The sequence below is a fragment of the Macrobrachium nipponense genome, chromosome 24 (genome assembly GCF_015104395.2).
Source record: "Macrobrachium nipponense isolate FS-2020 chromosome 24, ASM1510439v2, whole genome shotgun sequence".
In the NCBI taxonomy this organism is placed as follows: domain Eukaryota; kingdom Metazoa; phylum Arthropoda; class Malacostraca; order Decapoda; family Palaemonidae; genus Macrobrachium; species Macrobrachium nipponense.
The window spans coordinates 20,068,215-20,088,214 of record NC_061091.1 but is presented as its reverse complement, the minus strand read 5'-3'; the positions used below and the strand labels follow the sequence as shown (position 1 = coordinate 20,088,214).

Here is a 20,000-nt window from a genome sequence, read left to right as displayed (position 1 = left end):
TTCTTACACACACACACACAATATATATATATATATATATATACATATTTATATATATATATATAATATATATAGATATATATATATACACGCACATATTTTTTGTTCAGGGAACGATAACCTTCGAGTCGCTGGCAAGTCTTTTTCGGGATGGGGTCGTCGAAGCCATAGTGATGTTTCTAGCAAAACTGTCATATTATTTTTTTCCCATGGGATCGATTTCGGGTTTCTTGCCTGTGAGGCGAGGTCGTTAAGTATTGATGGATGCCTCACATTGGTTCATAGGATGTTAGATCTGGCACTCTGGTTTCATATATACTTGGATTTGCTAGTTCTTCATTTTGTAGTTTATTAAATTTGACATGTTACGGTATTTCATTCAGTGGAATGCTTATGTTTTTAATTTTACTTAAGTATTTTTTTCTCTTTTTTTTATAATAAAAAAATGAATAAGCTTGTAGGGCAATAATAAGATGCTAAAATCTTGCTGGACTTCCTTTCAAATTAACATCCATGTGTGAAAAAAAAAAATGCAGTGAGTGAATCCAGACCTATAGCTTCATCATAGTGTATGGTATATATATATATCTATATATATATATATATACTATATATAGTATATAGATGAATACTTATCACATCACCGTGATTCATATAAATCATTCGAGCTACAAATATCCTTTAATATCTAATTCGCTCTACCTCGGAATTGATATATTTTCATATATGTACCGAAGGGGAATTTTTAGTTGATAATAATTTCGTCCCCCCATGGAATCGAACCACCGTCCAGTGGGGACGGGAAACGAAATCTGGAACGGACAGTGATGCTACCGAGTCGGCCAGCAGACAGGCTCTCTGCTGGCCGACTCGGTAGCGTCACTGTCCGTTACTGATTTCGTTTCCAGTGTGGTTCGATCCCATAGGGGGACGAAATTATTATCAACTAAAAATTCCCCCTTCGGTACATATATGAAAATATATCAATTCCGAGGTAGAGCGAATTAGATATTAAAGGACATATATATATATATATATATATATATATATATATATATATATATATATATATAATTCTAAAGACCTATGCCAGGACGCCAGTCCCTGTTCAAATGGCAAAGGACGGACGTTTCGTCGCATATATGAGATGGAACCGTCTCATCGGGAGAGAAAACAGAAAACTCTGATTTAATCGCTGACCTGCTATGTGTCGCTTACCCAGCCGCCGGCAGACGTCCCTTTGAATATAGAGCCCCTGGCCTCCCGTTGCCTCTGTGTCTCTTGGTGTCTCTCAGCGCCCCTCACCCTCGAATCTCGTCATCAAAGTCCGCGTTACATGGAGAGAGAGAGAGAGAGAGAGAGAGAGAGACGAGAGAGAGAAGAGAGCTGAGATAGAGAGAGAGATCACACGCGCACACACTGCAGAATCAAAAGGAACCAGAATCTGTTTTTAGACCGCCGTGAATAAAGATATTGAACACCTCTCTCTCTCTCTCTCTCTCTCTCCTCTCTCTCTCTCTCTCTCTCTCTCTCTATTGTTTCGAGACTTGTTGACAGCTCGTGTGTTTTATATGTAGGTCATCATGATACGTGGGCGATGCGATGTGCCTGTTCAGGTGACTTTATTTATTTCGAAAAGAGAGAGATTGATTATACTTGGTTGGTTATCCTTAATGGCGTACGTGCGACGAGTCCAAGGGTGTGTGTGTGTCTGCCTGCGCTGTCAGACTAAATCTTTGTGACTGTGAGTATGGCTCCATAACAAGGCCTTCTGACGGTGGAAAGCCAACCTCCGCTGTTTTTAAGCCTCATTGAACACGCCGTTTAATTTTGTATTCAGCGAAGATTTCTCGTAGATATTCAGTGTGATTATTTCTTTTATATCTTGTTCGGCGGTAAAGACTCGGGCAAGCATTTGATGCCACACATTAATAAAAAAAGAAAGTAATGGACTTTGCATAGATGGAATTCTGTTGCAAAAACTTCTCTTTCTTCTTCTTCTTCCAAACTTATTTATTTATTTATCTTTTCAACTTCAAATTTAATTTTATTACGGCGTCAATAAGCTACATGTTGTGGTACCAGTTTTAGTAGCCACAAATCTTCTTCTTTGCTTAATCTTTTGCCGGGGTCGCTGTTTTTAAAGACCGGACTCCAGCTGTTTCTCTCTTGAGAGGCTCATTTCATTTTTGGTTTCGGCATACATGGATTGTCACAATAATGGATATGCAGTTCTGTCATTGGAACCTCTCTTTATTCTTCCTCATCTTTGTTTTTCTTCTCTGCTTAATCCATAGTCGGGGTCGTTGTTTTTAATGAACCACCCCCTGCTGTTGTATTATGTATTTGTTTAGTATGTATGTTTCACACACACACACACACACACACATATATATATATATATGTGTGTATATATATACTATATATATAAAATATATATATATATATATATATATATATTTGTGTGTGTGTGTGTGTGTGTGTGTGTGTGTGTGTGTGTGTGTGTGTGTGTGTATACATTTCCTGCTTCATTTTACTCCGTAAGCGTCCTATTTCTTCCAATACAAATCACTCGGTTTCATGTGACTTGATATTTTATTTTATTTTATTTATCCTAGTTCAATTTCCTTGCTAAATGGAATATAACCATTAAGCCCTTATTTATTATGGACCACCTGGCTTTCAATGAATACTTACAGAGAGAGAGAGAGAGAGAGAGAGAGATAGAGAGAGAGAGAAGGAATATGTACTTAGGTATTCGCAGGAGGAAATATTAATTGTATTGAGAGAGACCTTACAGACCTTACAGACCTTACATCTTGTTCGGGTTGCCCCAGGTCCCTCAGTATGAGGCACCTCTAATGTCTACCAGAGAGTTGCTAGTACATCTTCCGGTATATTTTGCATCTTCCAATCTTGGATGGTCTGGGATGCAGTTTAGATATTTGTCGAGCTTATTCTTAAACACATCTACGCTCACTCCTGTTATATTCCTCAGATGAGCCGGGAACGCATTGAATAGATGCTGCATTATCGATGCTGGTGCGTAGTGGATTAATGTCCTGTGTGCTTTCCTTATTTTTCCTGGTATAGTTTTGGGCACTATTAATCTACCTCTGCTTGCTCTTTCTGATATTTTTAGCTCCATGATGTTTTCAGCTGTTCCTTCTATCTGTTTCCATGCCTGAATTATCATGTAGCGTTGTCTTCTCCTTTCTAGACTATACAATTTTAAGAATTGTAGTCTTTCCCAGTAGTCAAGGTCCTTAACTTCTTCTATTCTAGCTGTAAAGGACCTTTGTACACTCTCTATTTGTGCAATATCCTTTTGATAGTGTGGGTACCATATCATATTGCAATATTCAAGTGGACTACGAACATATGTTTTATAAAGCATAATCATGTGTTCAGCTTTTCTTGTTTTGAAGTGCTGTAACAACATTCCCATTTTTGCTTTACATTTTGCCAATAGAATTGCTATTTGATCGTTGTATAACATGTTCCTATTCATCATCACACCAAGGTCTTTAATTGCTTCCTTATTTGTGATTGTCTCATTATTAGGTCCCCTATATGCATATAGATTTCCTTCTCTGTCTCCATAGTTTATTGATTCAAATTTATCAGAGTTAAATACCATCCTATTTACCTCTGCCCAATCATATACTTTGTAAAGGTCTCTTTGTAGCGCGTTCCTATCTTCATCACAAGTAATTTCTCTACTTATTCTTGTGTCATCGGCGAAACTACTCACTACCGAGTCCTTAACATTACTGTCTATGTCTGCAATCATAATAACAAACAGTAATGCAGCTAACATCATACCTTGTGGCACACCGGAAATTACCTTAGCTTCATCCGATTTCTCATCGTTTGCAATAACTATCTGTTTTCTGTTGTGTAAAAATTCTTTTAACCATCTTCCTACTTTATCCACTATATTATGTTTTCTCATTTTCTTCGCTAATATATTATGGTCTACCTTGTCAAAAGCTTTTGCAAAGTCTAGATAAACCACATCTGTTTCATTTCCGCTTTTCATATTTTTGTATATGTTTTCACGGTGGACTAACAGTTGGGTTTGTGTACTTTTTCCGGGTACGAAACCATGTTGTCCTATATTAAACAGATTATTTTTTTATTAAATGTTTCATAATATTTTTTTTCATTACCCTTTCATACACTTTCATAATATGTGATGCTAGACTCACAGGCCTATAATTACTTGCCTCTAGTCTTGATCCACTTTTGAAAGTAGGGGTAATATATGCTAATTTGTGCTCATCATAAATCTTGCCTGTATCTACACTTTGTCTTAATAATATTGCAAGTGGTTTTGCGATAGAATGAACTACTTTCTTTAACAAAATAGCAGGCACTCCATCAGGCCCTGCTGCAGCTCCATTTTTAATTTCATTAATAGCCTGCACAATATCAGCTTCATTAATATCTATGTCAGCTAAATATTCACTATTTTCGTCCCTTACTTCTATATCATTATCTTCATTATCTATTGTAGGGGTGAATTCTCTCTTATATCGTTCTGCCAATATGTTGCAAATTTCCTTTTTTTCATTCGTTGATCTCTCTTCAATTCTTAGAGGGCCTATTTCTATTCTTCTTTTATTCATCTTTTTCACGTATGAGTATAATAGTTTGGGGTTTTGCTTGATATTTATTAGGGCTTTTTCTTCCAAGTCCCGTTTTTCATTTTCTTTTGATTGTATAATCTTTTGTTCTGCATTTTCTATCTTACTTTTTAGTTCTAGAACTTTCCATGCTTTTTTTTTTCTTTTGCAAGACCTTTTTTCCACTTTCTGATTTTTTGGAACAAGATCCTTCTGTCTCTTGGTATGCATGACTGATGTTTACTTTTCTTCTTCGGTATATATTTATCCCCTATTTTCTCTAATATTTTATATAATATCTCCGTATTTCCCCTTATGTCATCACTTACGAAAATGTTATCCCAATCTTTGTTTAATTCTTCATTTATTTCTGACCATTTTATATTTTTACTGTAGAAGTTGTATTTTCCACATCCTTCCCACTTTTTCATTTCTTGCTTATCTCTGTTTTCACTTGCTTTGGAATGGACTGTTAATTCTATGACATTATGGTCTGAAATACTCGCATTATATACTATTATTTCTTTAACATAATTCATCTCGTTCACAAATACTAGGTCTAAAGTATTTCTTTCTTGTTGGCAGGTGATTTTGTTTGTTGAATGTTGTATTCTAGTAGCATATCTAATAGCTTTTCGAATTGCTTTTATCTTCTGCACTACTATTACTCTCTTTTTTATATGTATAAGTACAACCTCAATCTCCTATTCGTTCTTTCCAGTCTACGAAAGGAAAGATAAAGTCTCCAAATAGGAGAATAGTCCAGTCCTTGTGATTTCTACATATATCATCCAATTTTTCTATTGTGAAGTCAAACTCTTTAGCATTAGGAGGTCTATATATTACTATGTTCATTAATTTTTCAGATTCAAATTCTACCGCTATTAGTTCACATTCTGAGTTACTATATTTTTCTCAATATATTTTTTCCTTGTTTTTTGTCTTTCCCATATATTGCGGTTCCCCCTTGATTCCTATTTTTTCTATCTGATCTATAAGTTTGGAACCCTTTTATTTGATCATCATTCCCAGTCTCTTGGGAATACTAGGTTTCACTTATATTCATTATATCTATTTTCTTTTCAATTTGGGTTAGTTATTCTAAGTACTCTATTTTTCTTTTTGAGTTACTCGTAACTAAACCCTGCGCATTCATCACTATGATGGTTTGCATGTTTTCTCCTTCATTTAATATTGGTAATAATAAGGATTTTCCCATGTCTCTTTCCTGTTCTGGTATGTTGTTCTTTTTTTCATTTCCCGAAATTCTGACATTAAAAAATCCAACTTTTCCATAATATTTGATCTTCCTTCATCATAATTATTCATTTTGTGTATGAATCTGCAATATCCTCTTGCATAATAAATACAGTTATTATCTCTTGAGTAGTATCTTGGAGCTGAGGCTTGGAAATATTTTGCTGACATCACTGCAAATCGCGTTGATGGCTTGCTTTTTTCTTTTACCTGATATTCTTTATTCCTCTCTTTATTTGTTTCTTTCTTATTTTGGATTTTATTACTTGATTGATTATTTATTTGATTATGATTCATGGCTACATGCATATATTTACATTTTTGTCGAACTTACATCCTTTCCTTCTTTTAGGTTTTTGCATATTTTTGGATGCAGATCTCTGCAATCATCCTCATAGCCGTCTAGGTATGCACATTTACCATATATTTCATAGTTGTGAGATACCTTAGGATGTTTGTAGTAACATCTTTCTCCAAATCTGCAATTCCCTCTTTTCAAAAGGTTGCAGACTTTGTCTTTTTTGTCTGTTTTTTCCTCTTTCCCGTCATTGTGAAGATCTGGGTAGAGCCTCTTCGGGATTTTCTTTTGTGTTGTCATATCGTTATTTATTTCTTCGTAAGTATGCTGCTTTATTACCTCATATGTAGTATCAATGAGTATCTCTGCATCCATACTTTTATCTTGTTCTTTGTTTTCCTTATTTTTTTCTGTCATTTCAGTTTTGTTTACTCCTCCTCTGTTTTCCTCTTCTTCTTCTTCCTCTTCCTCTTCTTCTTCATCCTCAACTATTTGTACATTCAATCTTGATTTAATAACATTGTCTTTCCATGATAGACATGTTGAGCAGAATATTCTGGTATCTTTTCTCATATCTTGCATTACTTCAGCACATTGTAGATGGGTCGGAATGTTGCATGCAGCACATTTTTTTATCAGGTTTTGTGGATTAACTATGCTATACCACACCTTACACAGTTTGCATGCTTTGGCATTCTTTTTCCTAATGCATCAATTAGGATATTCACAATGTTCGCCTTATTCATTTTCTTTGTCGGAATATGTTGGTTTATGTATATTTTCTTTATGAGTCTCTTGACCACTTGGATTTTATTTGGAACTTCTTCAATTATTTTCAAGATGTTTTCTGATGATTTGTTCCAGTTTGAAGGATTATATCCTTCTAATATATCTATGAATGCTTTTGTATCTTTTTGGTTAGGACTGTTGCTTATCTCATAGATGAGAAATGCCAGTTCCCTTCCTGCTACCTCATCGTATTGCGAATCTGCCAAACAAGCTAAATTTCGTTATTTTTTTCCACAGTTGGAACTTACTGCCATCTTGTTCTGATTTACAGTATTTCACTTGATAAACTAACTTAGTGAGAGTAGAGAGAGAGAGAGAGAGAGAGAGAGAGAGAGAGAGAGGAGAGAGAGAAGAGGAATATGCCTCAGTAGTGAAAATATACTTAGGCATTCACAGGGGAAATGTTACTTGTATTGAGAGAGAGAGAGAGAGAGAGAGAGAGAGAGAGAGAGAGAGAGAGAGAGAGAGAGAGAGAGAGACCTATAATGTTTTCATGCTCTTAGAGCATGAATATAAATTTCCATGAATGAAATAATGTTTAAATGATGTTTCGCTTTTAAGTATTGAATGGGCGTTTCAGCTTCTTATCTAGTTTCATTAAGTGAAACAGAATACTTGTTTTTGTGGATATCTGTTTCACAAAGCCTTCTGTTGCTGTTGTTGTTATTGCAATTGTTGGAATGTATTATTGCAAGTTCCTTGTGCTATGTTGACACCAGCAATCTTGGAGGACAATGAAATTTTTTATGTCATTGAATTTTGTTTTTCAACAGTACGGAGAGAGACAGTGAGAAAAAAGAATCGAAATACTCTATAGAGTCGAGGTCGAAAATATCAGAGTATGAATACGAATAGTTTCTCTCTCTCTCTCTCTCTCTCTCTGTGTGTGTGTGTGGTGTGTGTGTGTGTGTGTGTGTGTGTGTGTATGTGTGTGTGATGGTATTAAAGCTTGATATCACCTTATAGTTAAAATCAGTATTTCATCCCCATTATCTGTTTTAGCCCTCTCTCTCTCTCTCTCTCTCTCTCTCTCTCTCTCTCTCTCTCTCGTCATTAATTCCTTAACCAGAGCCAACCGCTCTGTTCATTTTCAACAATGCCTGTGACTTTGTCAAGTATGTTTTTAGATTCCACTTGTCGTGTGGCCCTATTTTATAGGGAAAGTGTCTCCGAAGGGGGCGTAGGGGTGCACTGTAGGCATTACCTAATGTTCCTTTAGGCGTCCCTTCGGTCTCTAGCTGCATCCCTTTCCATTCCTTTTACTGTCTCTCCGTTGATATTCTTATTCTTCCATCAGACTTTCCTCCCCTCCTAATACCTGTTTCATAGAGGAACTGCTGGGTTTTCCTCCTCTTACACCTTTCAATCCTTTACTCCCAATCTCCCTTTCAACAGTGAACGACCCTCAGAGGCTCCATTGTTTGTCCCTTGGCCTAAATTTTATATTCCATTTCATTTCATTTAAGGACGATACGATACGAAATTAGGCGAAAACTATTTTCTTTCCCTTATTTGTAAAAGGCTTATGTTCTATTGTTTTGTTATCACCTAAGTGGATATATCTATCTATCTTCTATAATAATAAAATCTCTATCTTCTATAATAATAGAATCTGAGTAGATCTTGTTTGTCCTCACTCGGCTTACGGTAATTGGGCAGGGTGGGGTGACATGACACAGCCATCTACCCCATGCAAAAAGCTTCAAAGAAACAACCCCCCCCCCAACGGGGATTATTCCTTATAGGCCTGCTGCGAAAGAGTCACTGCCTTGTGATGGAAGAAAAATTGAGAAGTGAATATTGTTGGTAGCTTACTCTTCACTTATTATGAATGGTGAATATTGTAGGTAGCTTACACTTCACTTATTATGCATGATGCCTTCAAAAAGTTATTGTGATATGAGTTTTTATTTTTTCTTTAATACAGTATTAGAAATAGTCTTCTGATTTAAATGCCAGTGTTTATTTTAGCTTTGCCCATTGTGTTTCGTAACTAATTTGTTTGGTTTTTCGTTATATAACTGAGTTGTTGTTATATTATTATTATTATTATTATTATTATTATTATTATTATTATTCGGAAGATGATTATGTTTCTTTCAGTTGCCTTTGGAAATATGCCGTAAATTGTTCGTGAATTGTTTTTCTTTCAGTTGCCTTTCAAAATATGTCGAGAACATATTTATCTCAGTTGTCTTTGAAAATGGCTTTTGATATTTCCAGCTCTTTCACTTTCAGACCATAAGTGGTTTCTTGTAATTAAAACGTAAAACGTAAATTTTTTAAAGTCTTGATCGTATTTTCCAGTAGCTTCGATATAATTTGAAAGTTGAATTAATCGTCACTGGTTCAAAAGGAATTTCTGAAAACTTTATTCTTGAAAATATTGAATAGAAGGCAATCTTTGGTAAACATACTTGTGTAAGTCAAGGTCGCAAAAATAAAATTTGACATGTTTCTTACTCAGGAATTTCACTTGCTATCAGATGCTTTTTCCAGTATGAAAGGATTCTCGAAGATCTTGTGAAAGGATTTCTCGAATATCCTTTTGGGCGCCTTGACTCGTCTACTGCGTAGTTTACTTGTCTGGATTTTGGCTCCGATGGACGGTCCTGTAGGAGGAATGGTACCATTGCCTCGCCTGTAAATTTAAGTTTGATCTATGTATAATGTGTTTTATTAATAAAAATGAACTCAGGTCCTTTCCGAAGTGGAAGAGGTTGATTTTTTTAACAAAAGCTCCAAGCGCCTATTCAGTGAAACGAACATAAATCTGTATGAATATGTTTTATTAGGAAAAGCAAAAAAAGTTTATTCCAGACGCGACAGAGATTAGTTTTAAAAACGCTCCAAGCACTCTGCAAATGTAGTTGCTACGGCAGGTATGGAGCCAAGTTGAAAGTCCTCACGTTTCACCCTCCTGACAGTTAAAGGTATTGCCCTTCTCCGGAACGGAAATCATGCAAAGAGTGAAATTGGGTCACCAGAGCCCCCCCACCCCCCATAATATACTCAGTAGGTCATTATGCCAGCGTTGATCTGTTACGAGTATTGTGATGTGGATTAAATTTGAGAGATTGAAAGCGGGATGTGGATCGGCCTAAAGACTACTACTACTACTACTACTACTACTGCCGCCGTCGACCACGCACAGCCAGCCTCTGCCTGAGGCATTTACCGAAGGGGCGAGGGCTGGGAAGCAATCCCGCCGGGTACTTTCCTTATTGCGTCGAAGTGGAGGAGAGAGAGAGAGAGAGGAGAGAGGAAAGGGGGCGGGCGATATCCACGACTCTTAACCATCCCCGAACGGGCGGGCTGGTGGGTGGGTGTGTGTGTGGCCGGAAGGACGGACGGAACGACAACGACGCTTGTTGCCTCTACAATATCTCTCAACTATTCCCGAAATCCAGAATAGTAATCCCCCCCCTCCCCCCCTCCCACGCACACACTTACCTGCCAAGTTATCTGCTGCCATCATCTCCGTTTTCTGTTACGTAAGTAATTTTCTTTTTTCGGTTACGGGCGGACAAAGCGGCTTCGATTGCGTAAGAGAGAGAGAGAGAGAGAGAGAGAGAGGAGAGAGAGTGGGGGGGGGGATTTCAGCCTCTCTCTTTCTCTCCTCTTCGAATGATAAGAGAATTCCAGCTTCTCTCTCTCTCTCTTCTCTCTCTTCATCTCTCTCTCTCTCTCTCTCTCTCTGTATGACAGAATATCTCTCTCTGAAATGGCAAGAGAATTTCTCTCCCTCGAATGATAAGAGAATTCAGGTCCACCCCCCCCCCTCTCTCTCTCTCTCTCTCTCTCTCTCTCTCTCTCTCTCTCTCTCTCATACGCTTTACAATTTGTAAGTTGGTCTGCTTTATGGCGTGGCTGTTGTGGTGATGTAACTAATACATATAGGCTGGTATAGCTGATTCGATGGACGCCTCACATTGGTTCATAGGATGTTAGATCTGGCATTTTGGTTTCACACTTGGATTTGTTAGTTCTTTATTTTGTGGTTAATTAAATTTGACATATTATGGTCTGTCAGGCACCTGCCCCCCTGCGCCTTGGGTAGTCGAATTGACCTTTTTGGATGATTTGGTGTTAATTACGAAGATAATTCGTATGTTTTGCTCATAGGCTACTTATTCTGGGTTTTATGAAGCAAGATATTTGATTAAATGGAATGCTTGTGCTTTTAATTTTACTTTAGTATTTTTTCGCCTTTTTCATAATAATAAGAAAAATTATTTAGCTTGTAGGGCAAGAATAAAATGCTAAAATCTTGCAAGACTTCCTTTCTACTTAATTTCCATTTCCATGTGTCAAAAGAAAAAAATGGAATGAGTGAATCCAGACCTATAGCTTGCATCATCGTGTATTGTAAATTTGGACATAAACTATATATCTATATATAAATATATATATATATATATATATAGTGTGGTGTGTGTGTGTGTATGTAGTATCCTTTGTATGAGAGTATTCCCAAGTATACTTTATATTTTTAGTTTGATTTTTGTAGTTTATTTCTCACTTATTGGATTTTTGCACTGAAAAAGTCGGAAAATGATCGTATCAACAAACCAAGGTAACCATTTCTCCGCCAAAACATAGCCGATAATATAAATATAGATATATATATATATAGTATATATATATATATATATATATATATATATATTAGATATATATACACACGTATATAAAAAGACTAAAGGCGTTCCTCCCCCCAAGGTTTGTTTTCTTCCATCTTCGCCCCGAAAGGAGAGCGGAAACCTTTTCCCCTTAAAGTGGATGACCCAGGCCACAGGAGTGTTGGAGGAGGAGGAGAAGCATGTTGCCTCTCTCTCTCTCTCTCTCTCTCTCTCTCTCTCTCTCTCTCTCTCTCATCCTTAGCCGTTCTTCTGAGGCGTTATTATTATTATTATCGTTAATGTACTAGCTTTTTTATGAATCATCCTTGTAATTATTTGTTTTGGCCTCTCTCTCTCTCTCTCTCTCTCTCTCTCTCTCTCTCTCTCTCTCTCTCTCTGAACACGAATGATCATTAAGGTAATTGTGAAGGTTATACATTCTTGTGTGTTGTTTTGTCATCCTCCTCTTAGTGGGTTTTTAATTTAGATGGCACTGATGTCTCTATTCATACGGGATATAGTGGTAATCTTTTTTTTTTTTATAATGAAGATGAGTTAATAAAATACAAACTATTGAAGAAAATCAGGCTCTTTATAATTCTATTTAAAAAAATAATAATAGAAAAATCAGGGATTTCAGAAACTTATTCCTTTATCTTTTGTCTATAGTTCCCGTAAAAATAATGATAAAAATTCAGACATTTTGGAAACTGGACCTTTATTTTCTTTGAAATTTCCGAAAAAACATAATAAAAAAAATAATGTTAAAGTTCAGGCATTTTAGAAATTTGATTTTTATTTATTATATATATATATAATTCCCATGAAAATTTAAAGAATCAGGAATTTTAAAAATGTACCTTTATATATTTTTTGATAATATCGATGAAAAATAACAATAAAAGAATCAAGGATTAGAAAAACCTGATTGTTTTTTATATCTTAAAAAATATGAAATAAATTAAATAAATAAAAAAATCCATAATTTAAAATATCCGACTCTCTTTTAAGAGAAATGATAAAAAAAATCAGCCATTTGAGAAACCTCCCCTTTTTTTTTTTATTATTTTTTCCTATTCATATCGTAAGATAAATAAAAAAAAGAGATAATGTAAAAAAAAAAATTAGGAATTTGAAAAACCTGACTCTTCTTTTTAAGTTTTTCCCCTTTTCATATCTTATAAATGACGCTGGTTTTATGCCCGGCATAAATTCAGCTAACATAATTTCTGTCGTGTTTTTTCGTGGTTTCAGCTTTGAGCTACGTAGCATACTAAATCACCTCCCCTGTTATGTAATGCGGTCATTAAATGTGCCCAGCATTCTCAGAGAGAGAGAGAGAGAGATTTTTTTTTTATGTTTCTTTTATGATAATATATCTTTTTCTACTTATGTATTTCTGTCAGGGATAATACTCGTTTCTGTTACTACAGATTATTATTATTATTATTATTATTATTATTATTATTATTATTATTATTATTATTATTATTATTATTATTATTATTATTATTATTATTTCCTATTTTTCTAAATTGTAAAGAATCCCATTTTTAGGGCAATGTTGTTGAAAGGAATTGCTGTTATTATTATTATTAACAGTGAGAGTAGTGAGGGACAAAAAAAAAAAGCTTAAAAGTTCGTGATGTGTGGATGACATAGTATGTACGTCACTAGACATTTAAAACGAATTCGTGTCTTATTTCCTACATTCATGTAAAAATCCATCCGTTAAAAAAATTGATTAATCAAAAAGATGATCCTTGTCTCCTTTTTTTCTACGAGTAACAAAACTTCTCGCGGATCCCGAAGCAAAAGTACAGAGAGAAGAAACTCGCAGTGATTCATAGTCATTATTTCTCGTCAGACGAGAAGGGAATAGAAAGTAGCACAGACACGAGTGTTTCGTAGGCTTATTTTTAAGAGCTCTTGATTTATTGATGGGTTTATTGTTAATAAAAAGTGGCGTCACAACATTTAAGAGCTCGGAGGGTAGGTGATATGAAGACGAAGCGGAATGTAATAATGTAGAATATATATTTTTTTTCGAAGTGTGATATTTGTTGTTGTTGATCAGTGTTGCCTAAAATAAATGGTAGACTTATCTATTTTTCTCACATGGAAAAAGAAATTTGAACATTGATGAAATTATTAAGATTATAAAGCTACCATTCTCATCCACGATTTTGAGGAGTCCTCAAGAAATCTTTCAATTAAATCCTTCAAAGAAATTTGAATAAAATTAAGGTGAAGAATACTGGTAAGTAGTCAACTTATATATATATATATATATATATATAATATATATATAGATATATATATATATATATATATATATATATATATTATTACGTTTTAAGCCCTGGCCTGAAGGGCCCAAATACGTAAAGGAAAATAGTTGAGGGAAAATACAGAATAAATTACTTGAACTTACCTTATAAGGATTTATAGTGTTAATTTACTTTAGAGGAGGTCGCCAGAAAACTCAGCTAATTACTTTACATACATTTATTTACAGGAGGCTTAATAGCCTGGGAAAGTAAATGCAACTTGTCCACACATGGGACCAATATTATCTCTCACAAGGGGATAGTTGGCTAAAAATGCATTTCACGTAAAAGCTGGCTTTCAAAATTGTTCATACGTCTTGCGGTAAAGCATCACTTGCGGGCACGAAGACTTGGACACGTGACTCAGGAAATCTGGAAGAAATCCCAGATTAGACACAAAATAATCAAAGAGTTCTTGCACAAGTTACGGTACTCACTTTGTCTAACACACTGGGGAGGAACTCTTAGCGTTAAATGAAATATTCAATGACTTCATTTGTCTGGGACGATCACACAAGGGAGGCTGCGGCCACGAGGCAGTTAGAGGAACAAAGGAATGTTCATTTGAGAATTAGAAGTTTGAATTTTGAAAATGGGGAGTCATTATGACACAAGGAGGGAAAGAACTGGCAATATGACTGATTCACAAGACGTACCTGGATGCCATAATAAGTGGACCTTTGTAGAAATGCGGCGTCAGCTTTGTCTCAGGTGTGGGCACGCCAGTAACGCCTTGGCAGGCCTAAAATGGAAGGCTGGCTGCCTGGGACATCCGTCCGAGGTCACGACCGGAAGCGACTGAGGTTGAAGGCAGGTGTGTAGCAGGGGTGTTGGAGGTGAGCTTAACCCCCCAAGAGCAGGGCATCCTGGAAACAGAACATATGGCCAGCAAAGTGTTCACAGGAAAAAGGAGCTTAAGACGTAGGCCTAATAAGTACCTGGCTACCTACACCCTCCCTTTTGGGATACGTCCTTAAGGCTGACAAGTCTTTATTCCCCCTCTCTAACAGGAAATTCCTATCTCTGGCTGGCGTGCTTTGGGTTCCCGCCTAAAATCAGCTGATATTAGAGTAAATGGCTGCTTTTCTAGCAATCAAAATATTTAACTAAATGCTGGGTAGACGAGGAGATCAATAAATGTAACAGCTCCCCCTGTTAAGAAGGCATTCATTCCCTTTCGGGCATGAAGACCTTGGCTAAATAAGTTGATCGTCTCGACTACCCAGTTCTCCTACTCTAACTGAAGTTTTTAGAGCAGCGATACAGCTAACTACAGTGGCCTACCTAACTTATAGGTGGAGATGCTAAGTTTACGAACTTACGGAATTAATGTAGTCTAGCCTAAGTGAGAATTACTGGTTGTCTGTGACGACGATCTACTCTACCCTTATGTAAGGTTACTTGAAAATTCTACTTGCTACTACCCTAATGCCCTGGTACTAAATTATTAGCCTAACCTACTCATTACAATTAATTAGAGACGCAATCATTCAAGAGTGCGGTACGTACAGTAGTGGTTTATCGAACTTGAATTGTTAAAGTACATAAGATGAGGTAATGATGCGTGAGGATGATGAGTGATTAGTAGAGTACCTGGATGGAAATGTAATGAGGTAATTATGACATATACATGAGGGTTAGTATTACCATTTCTAGGGGTTAGAGGGTTAGTTTACTGGCAGAGATCAGGCTGGCTACCTTCTCTGGGTAGGTGCCAGGATCACTCTGCAAATGAATGTGACACTGTACCTAGGGCACAAGTGTCAAGGAGAGCATATGGCTCTTGGGTTAGTGTGTTAATGACGTCCCTTCTTCTTATTCCTCCAGGGCCTGGCTATACCAGTCCTAGGAGTAGGCGGAGGCACCGACTGGGGTAAGGCCAGAAATGCTGTCAGGAGCAGAGGCAGTGGTAGCCTGAGGGAATGCAGGAGAGCACCCTACTAAGGTATCTGCAGCAACCGTTGTAGAGGTGGAACCTATTGCAGGGGAGGCCCTCACTTCGGCTGCTGCGACAGCCGTCGTAAGGGTAAGACTCCAGGCTGACTCCTGGTCGGGCAGTTCCTGGTCGTCCAGAGGAGGTGTAAAGGTAAGGTCTGCCGGAGGTTCATCCTCGGGCGACAGAGGTGAGGGTGAAGAAGAATCATGGACTGGAGATTGGCCATGGGCTGCGGTAAGCTCCATGCTTGTTGGAGGATCTCCTGTTGGAGGATCCTTGATAAGGTTAGGCGCTGACGCTAGCTCGGGGCCAGCCGCAGAGGTCAAAGTTTGTGGTGGCTCTACGTCCAGGCTGGACGGAGCTTGGCACTGCTCAGTGCTGCCAAGTGGCACTGGTAGAGAGTTGAAGGTCAGCTGGACCTGTGACGGGTACCGGAGGTGCAATACCTCTCAGCAGGCTGTTGGTAATGGGAGACAGAGGCTCCTGTCTCTCGTGGAAGGCTGAGCCTCGTGGAACATGGACAGTGTCCACGGCTGGTAGCTTGCTAGGGTACCTAGGCCTTTTAAAATGCGAGGGAGACTTCGTGTCTTGCCCTAGGAGGAGGTCGTCACCTCCTGGAATGTAGCTTGCAACTGCAAGAGTACATACTTTGGAGAAGTGAGGTCTGGTGACCTTCAATTGGACGGTCGGAAGGATCAGTTTAATATGATTGCTGCCTTCAATCTTGATTAGTTGCTGGCTATCGACGATAGCCCCTCGGGGATTTGATCTTCCCGTATCAGGGAGATTTGAGCGCCAGAGTCGTTGAAGGCTCTGACATGGCTTGGCGGATAATGACTTTGGAGGGGTGTGCCAGTTATAGGGCCCTTAGCTGGGGGTCCTAGTGAGGAAGAATTGGTGACGGCCATTGCGATGGCGGGAATATTGTAATTCGCGCACCCTCCGTAGTTGGCAGACATGTGACCCTTGCGGCCACAGTCTCGGCAGAACTTGTTCCAGAACTTCTTCCGTGGCACTGGACGGTAAGGCCGAGATGGCCCCACAGGTTGTGAATCTGTGGGGTCACCAAGGCTTGCAGTGTGCTCTGGCACAGGTGAAGCGTCCTCTCTGGCAGTGATTTGATGTGGGGGGGTGAATGAGTCCTCCGTTGAATCACCCTCGAAAACAAGTTCGGGGTTAACTGGTGGGCTTACCTCTTCCAAAGTGGAGGAGGTAGGCGGTGAAACGGTAAGAGGCTGACCAGAGACGGCGGGACTGTGAGACACAGTGGGTGTTGGGCTGGAAGCTGGCAGAATGCTTGAGCTAAGATACTCTCCTTACGGGCCTTCTCCCGCTTGATTTCGAGTTCCTTCTCCTTGAGAGCTATCTCATGCTTTCTCTCTTCTTCCCTTGCTATTCTTTCTGCTTCTTTTTCCTTCCTCTCTTCTTCTTGGGGGGCTTTCTCTTGCAGGAGCAGATCGTCCATCCGCCCCTTCACCCACTGGGTGAGTTCCAGCCCGGTGTAACTGGCGTTCGTGCCCAGAGCCATGAGTGTCTGGAGCCTATCCAGCTCCATGGATATATGTGGTTGGGCAGCAGGAGAAGACATTACTCTAGGTTGCAGTGGAGGCTCGAATGAAAATGATGGCCAGGAACAGTACTGGATGGAATGGGAGTGCCTACTGTGTAACATGGCACTCACATAGAACTGTGTTCTGCAAGGTGGTAATGAAAAGTCTTAAAAGACTGGGTGCTCTGTGGCACTTAGGAAGTGTCCCGTAAGTTGGTGGCACATCTTGAATGGCACCTTCTAATGAGGTGAGACAATCAAATGGAGTGTGCTATGTACGTCACACTTAAGGGCGTTCCTAACTTGGGAGACGCTGGAATGGGCAACTTGTAAGTCCAATACAGGTGCACGGCACTTGTGGAGGCATTCCTTGATTGGGTGATCCGGGATAGTGGATACACTGATGGAATGGGCGTTCCGTAGGATGGACATGCAGGTAAATAGCTACCTGTACGTCTGTACAGGTGCACGGCACTTTGCGGAGGCGTTCCTTGGACAGCACTTAGGGCTGGTATAGCAGCACTTCAGGAGGCGTTCCTTTGGAGCACTGGTAGTGTGCTGGTGTGTCCCGTCGGACGACACTAAATGTAGTATACTCAAATATACTGAAGAGAAATGGCACTCTGTTCGTGGCAGAGTGTAATGGTGGAGGAGAGAAAGTAAAAGGTGGTAGTACTTCAGCAGCCAGTCGATGGACAGTGTCACGAATTAGGGGCACTGTAAAATGGTAAGACCTGTGGTGCACTGGTGGTGGCCAGTCCTAGACTGGTAATGACTTCCTTGATGGAAGTAATGAGGTTGCGGTGCACACTGTGCAATCTGTGCTTGCGGTATACTCAAGTCTTTTGTGATAAAAAAATGAAAAGACCACTCGGGCAACGACAGGTAATGGTAATTTTAGAAATGCTCAGTCCCTGGCTGAAATACTCGGTCAGTGAAATAAATGGACACAGGAGCGTATCACGCTCAGTGTAAATGAAAGACACAAGAGACTAAAATAATGTTAATGTTACACACGTATGTACGTAGTACTCTTGACTTTTGGAATAATAGGTTCTCTCTCTCTCTCTCTCTCTCTCTCTCTCTGAGAGGGTGAAAATGATATATGAAGAACTCCCTTGTATTTATTTGAACTACTAATAATGTTAGTTAATATGACGCAACTTGTGTTAAATGATTTACTTACATTAAAGTTTAATGAAAGAATTACTTTGGATAAGGTTTATGTAAACGATAACGCACTAGCGATGAACGATTTTTACGTTACTGGTAGCGGCTTGCGCTTATATGAAATGATTTGCGTTTTAATATGAATTTTACAATTACGCGTTTTACGTTAACAATTCTTGTAATTTGCTCTACTTTGAAGATTTACGTTAACTTTACGTAAGGTTACTAGGTCCCTGTGACAAGTGAAATGACGGTAAGGATTTTAAGATGAAAATGTTAGCAAAACATTTGTAAATGGAAAAGGTTACGTTTTCCGAAGTGAAATGAAACTTTTGCTCAGCGAGTGGGTGAGCGATACGAGGTGAGACGTGCGGTGAGCGCTACATGTGGTGATAAGACAGCTGATTTTCTGTAAACACGAAAGCGATTTACAACACGAAATTCTAATTTCTTATTCAAGATGAATTAAGTTCTCTGGCAGAATGATCGATGCTAGTATGGTGATTGATATTATGTACGTTAAAACTTAAAGACTTGCGTTACTTTGCTTAAATCGTTGAGATAATCTTAAAGGGATAAAAAATGGCTGCGCGTTGTGCGAAACAAAGGTTGGCTGGCAGGCCTGAGAGAGCGCATGCGCTAAAGCTGACGAGAGCTGGCAGGCTAAGCGGTTACCAACACTTGGAATGAAAACTAAGTTAAAATGAATTCCCCTAACATATCACAGACAAAAGAATTGTACACTTCTTTTGCCGTAACTATTAGTAGAACACTCCTAACTACCTAGACTTGCTAACACAACAATAAACCCTGGCAAAGCACTTCCTAGTTTGAACTAGTACTTTCTGGCATCTATCTTACACACATGCCCGTGTCTCGTCAGGCGAGAACAATACAAAATAACAGAATTCGTTCGGCGCTCTGGCCGTTACAATATAGTAATATTTCTCACTTAACACTTATTTAAAACACTTCTAATAAAACTACTTAAACATACCTTAAGCTAACATTGTTTATAAAATAAATCATATATGAATGATATACCTTACCGTGAGTCAGTGTGTGTGTCTTCCGCTGCAAGTGTGCTTTGATTTGCGCTTTGTAAAATCATTTACAGTTTTACATTTTACAAGCAAGCTGGGTTCGAATCCTTCGTACCTGGATGCCAAAATAAGTGGAACTTTGTAGAAATGTGGCGTCGGCTTTGTCTCAGATGTGGGCACGCCAGTAACGCCTTGGTAGGCCTAAAATGGAAGGCTGGCTGGCTGGGACATCCGTCCGAGGTCACGACTGGAAGCGACTGAGGTCGAAGGCAGGTGTGTAGCAAGGGTGTTGGGGGTCAGCTTTACCCCACAAGAGCAGGGCATCCTGGAAACAGAACATACGGCCAGCAAAGTGTTCACAGGAAAAAGGAGTTTAAG

The 20,000-nt window shown here is 38.5% G+C and overlaps 2 long non-coding RNA genes across 3 annotated transcripts in view; one reads left to right on the top strand and one right to left on the bottom strand.

Annotated features, from left to right (window-relative positions):
- LOC135203801 (uncharacterized) overlaps positions 1 to 20,000 on the top strand; it is a 1,058,044-nt gene that overhangs the window by 537,763 nt on the left and 500,281 nt on the right. The gene's annotated exons all lie outside the window — the stretch shown is intronic.
- LOC135203789 (uncharacterized) overlaps positions 14,133 to 20,000 on the bottom strand; it is an 89,203-nt gene continuing 83,335 nt past the window's right edge. For both annotated transcript variants that reach the window (XR_010312028.1, XR_010312021.1), the window contains exons 2-4: positions 19,738 to 19,947; positions 14,581 to 14,790; positions 14,133 to 14,296 (exon numbers count right to left, since the gene is read on the bottom strand). This is a non-coding gene — a long non-coding RNA (uncharacterized LOC135203789). The remainder of the gene's footprint in view (positions 14,297 to 14,580; positions 14,791 to 19,737; positions 19,948 to 20,000) is intronic.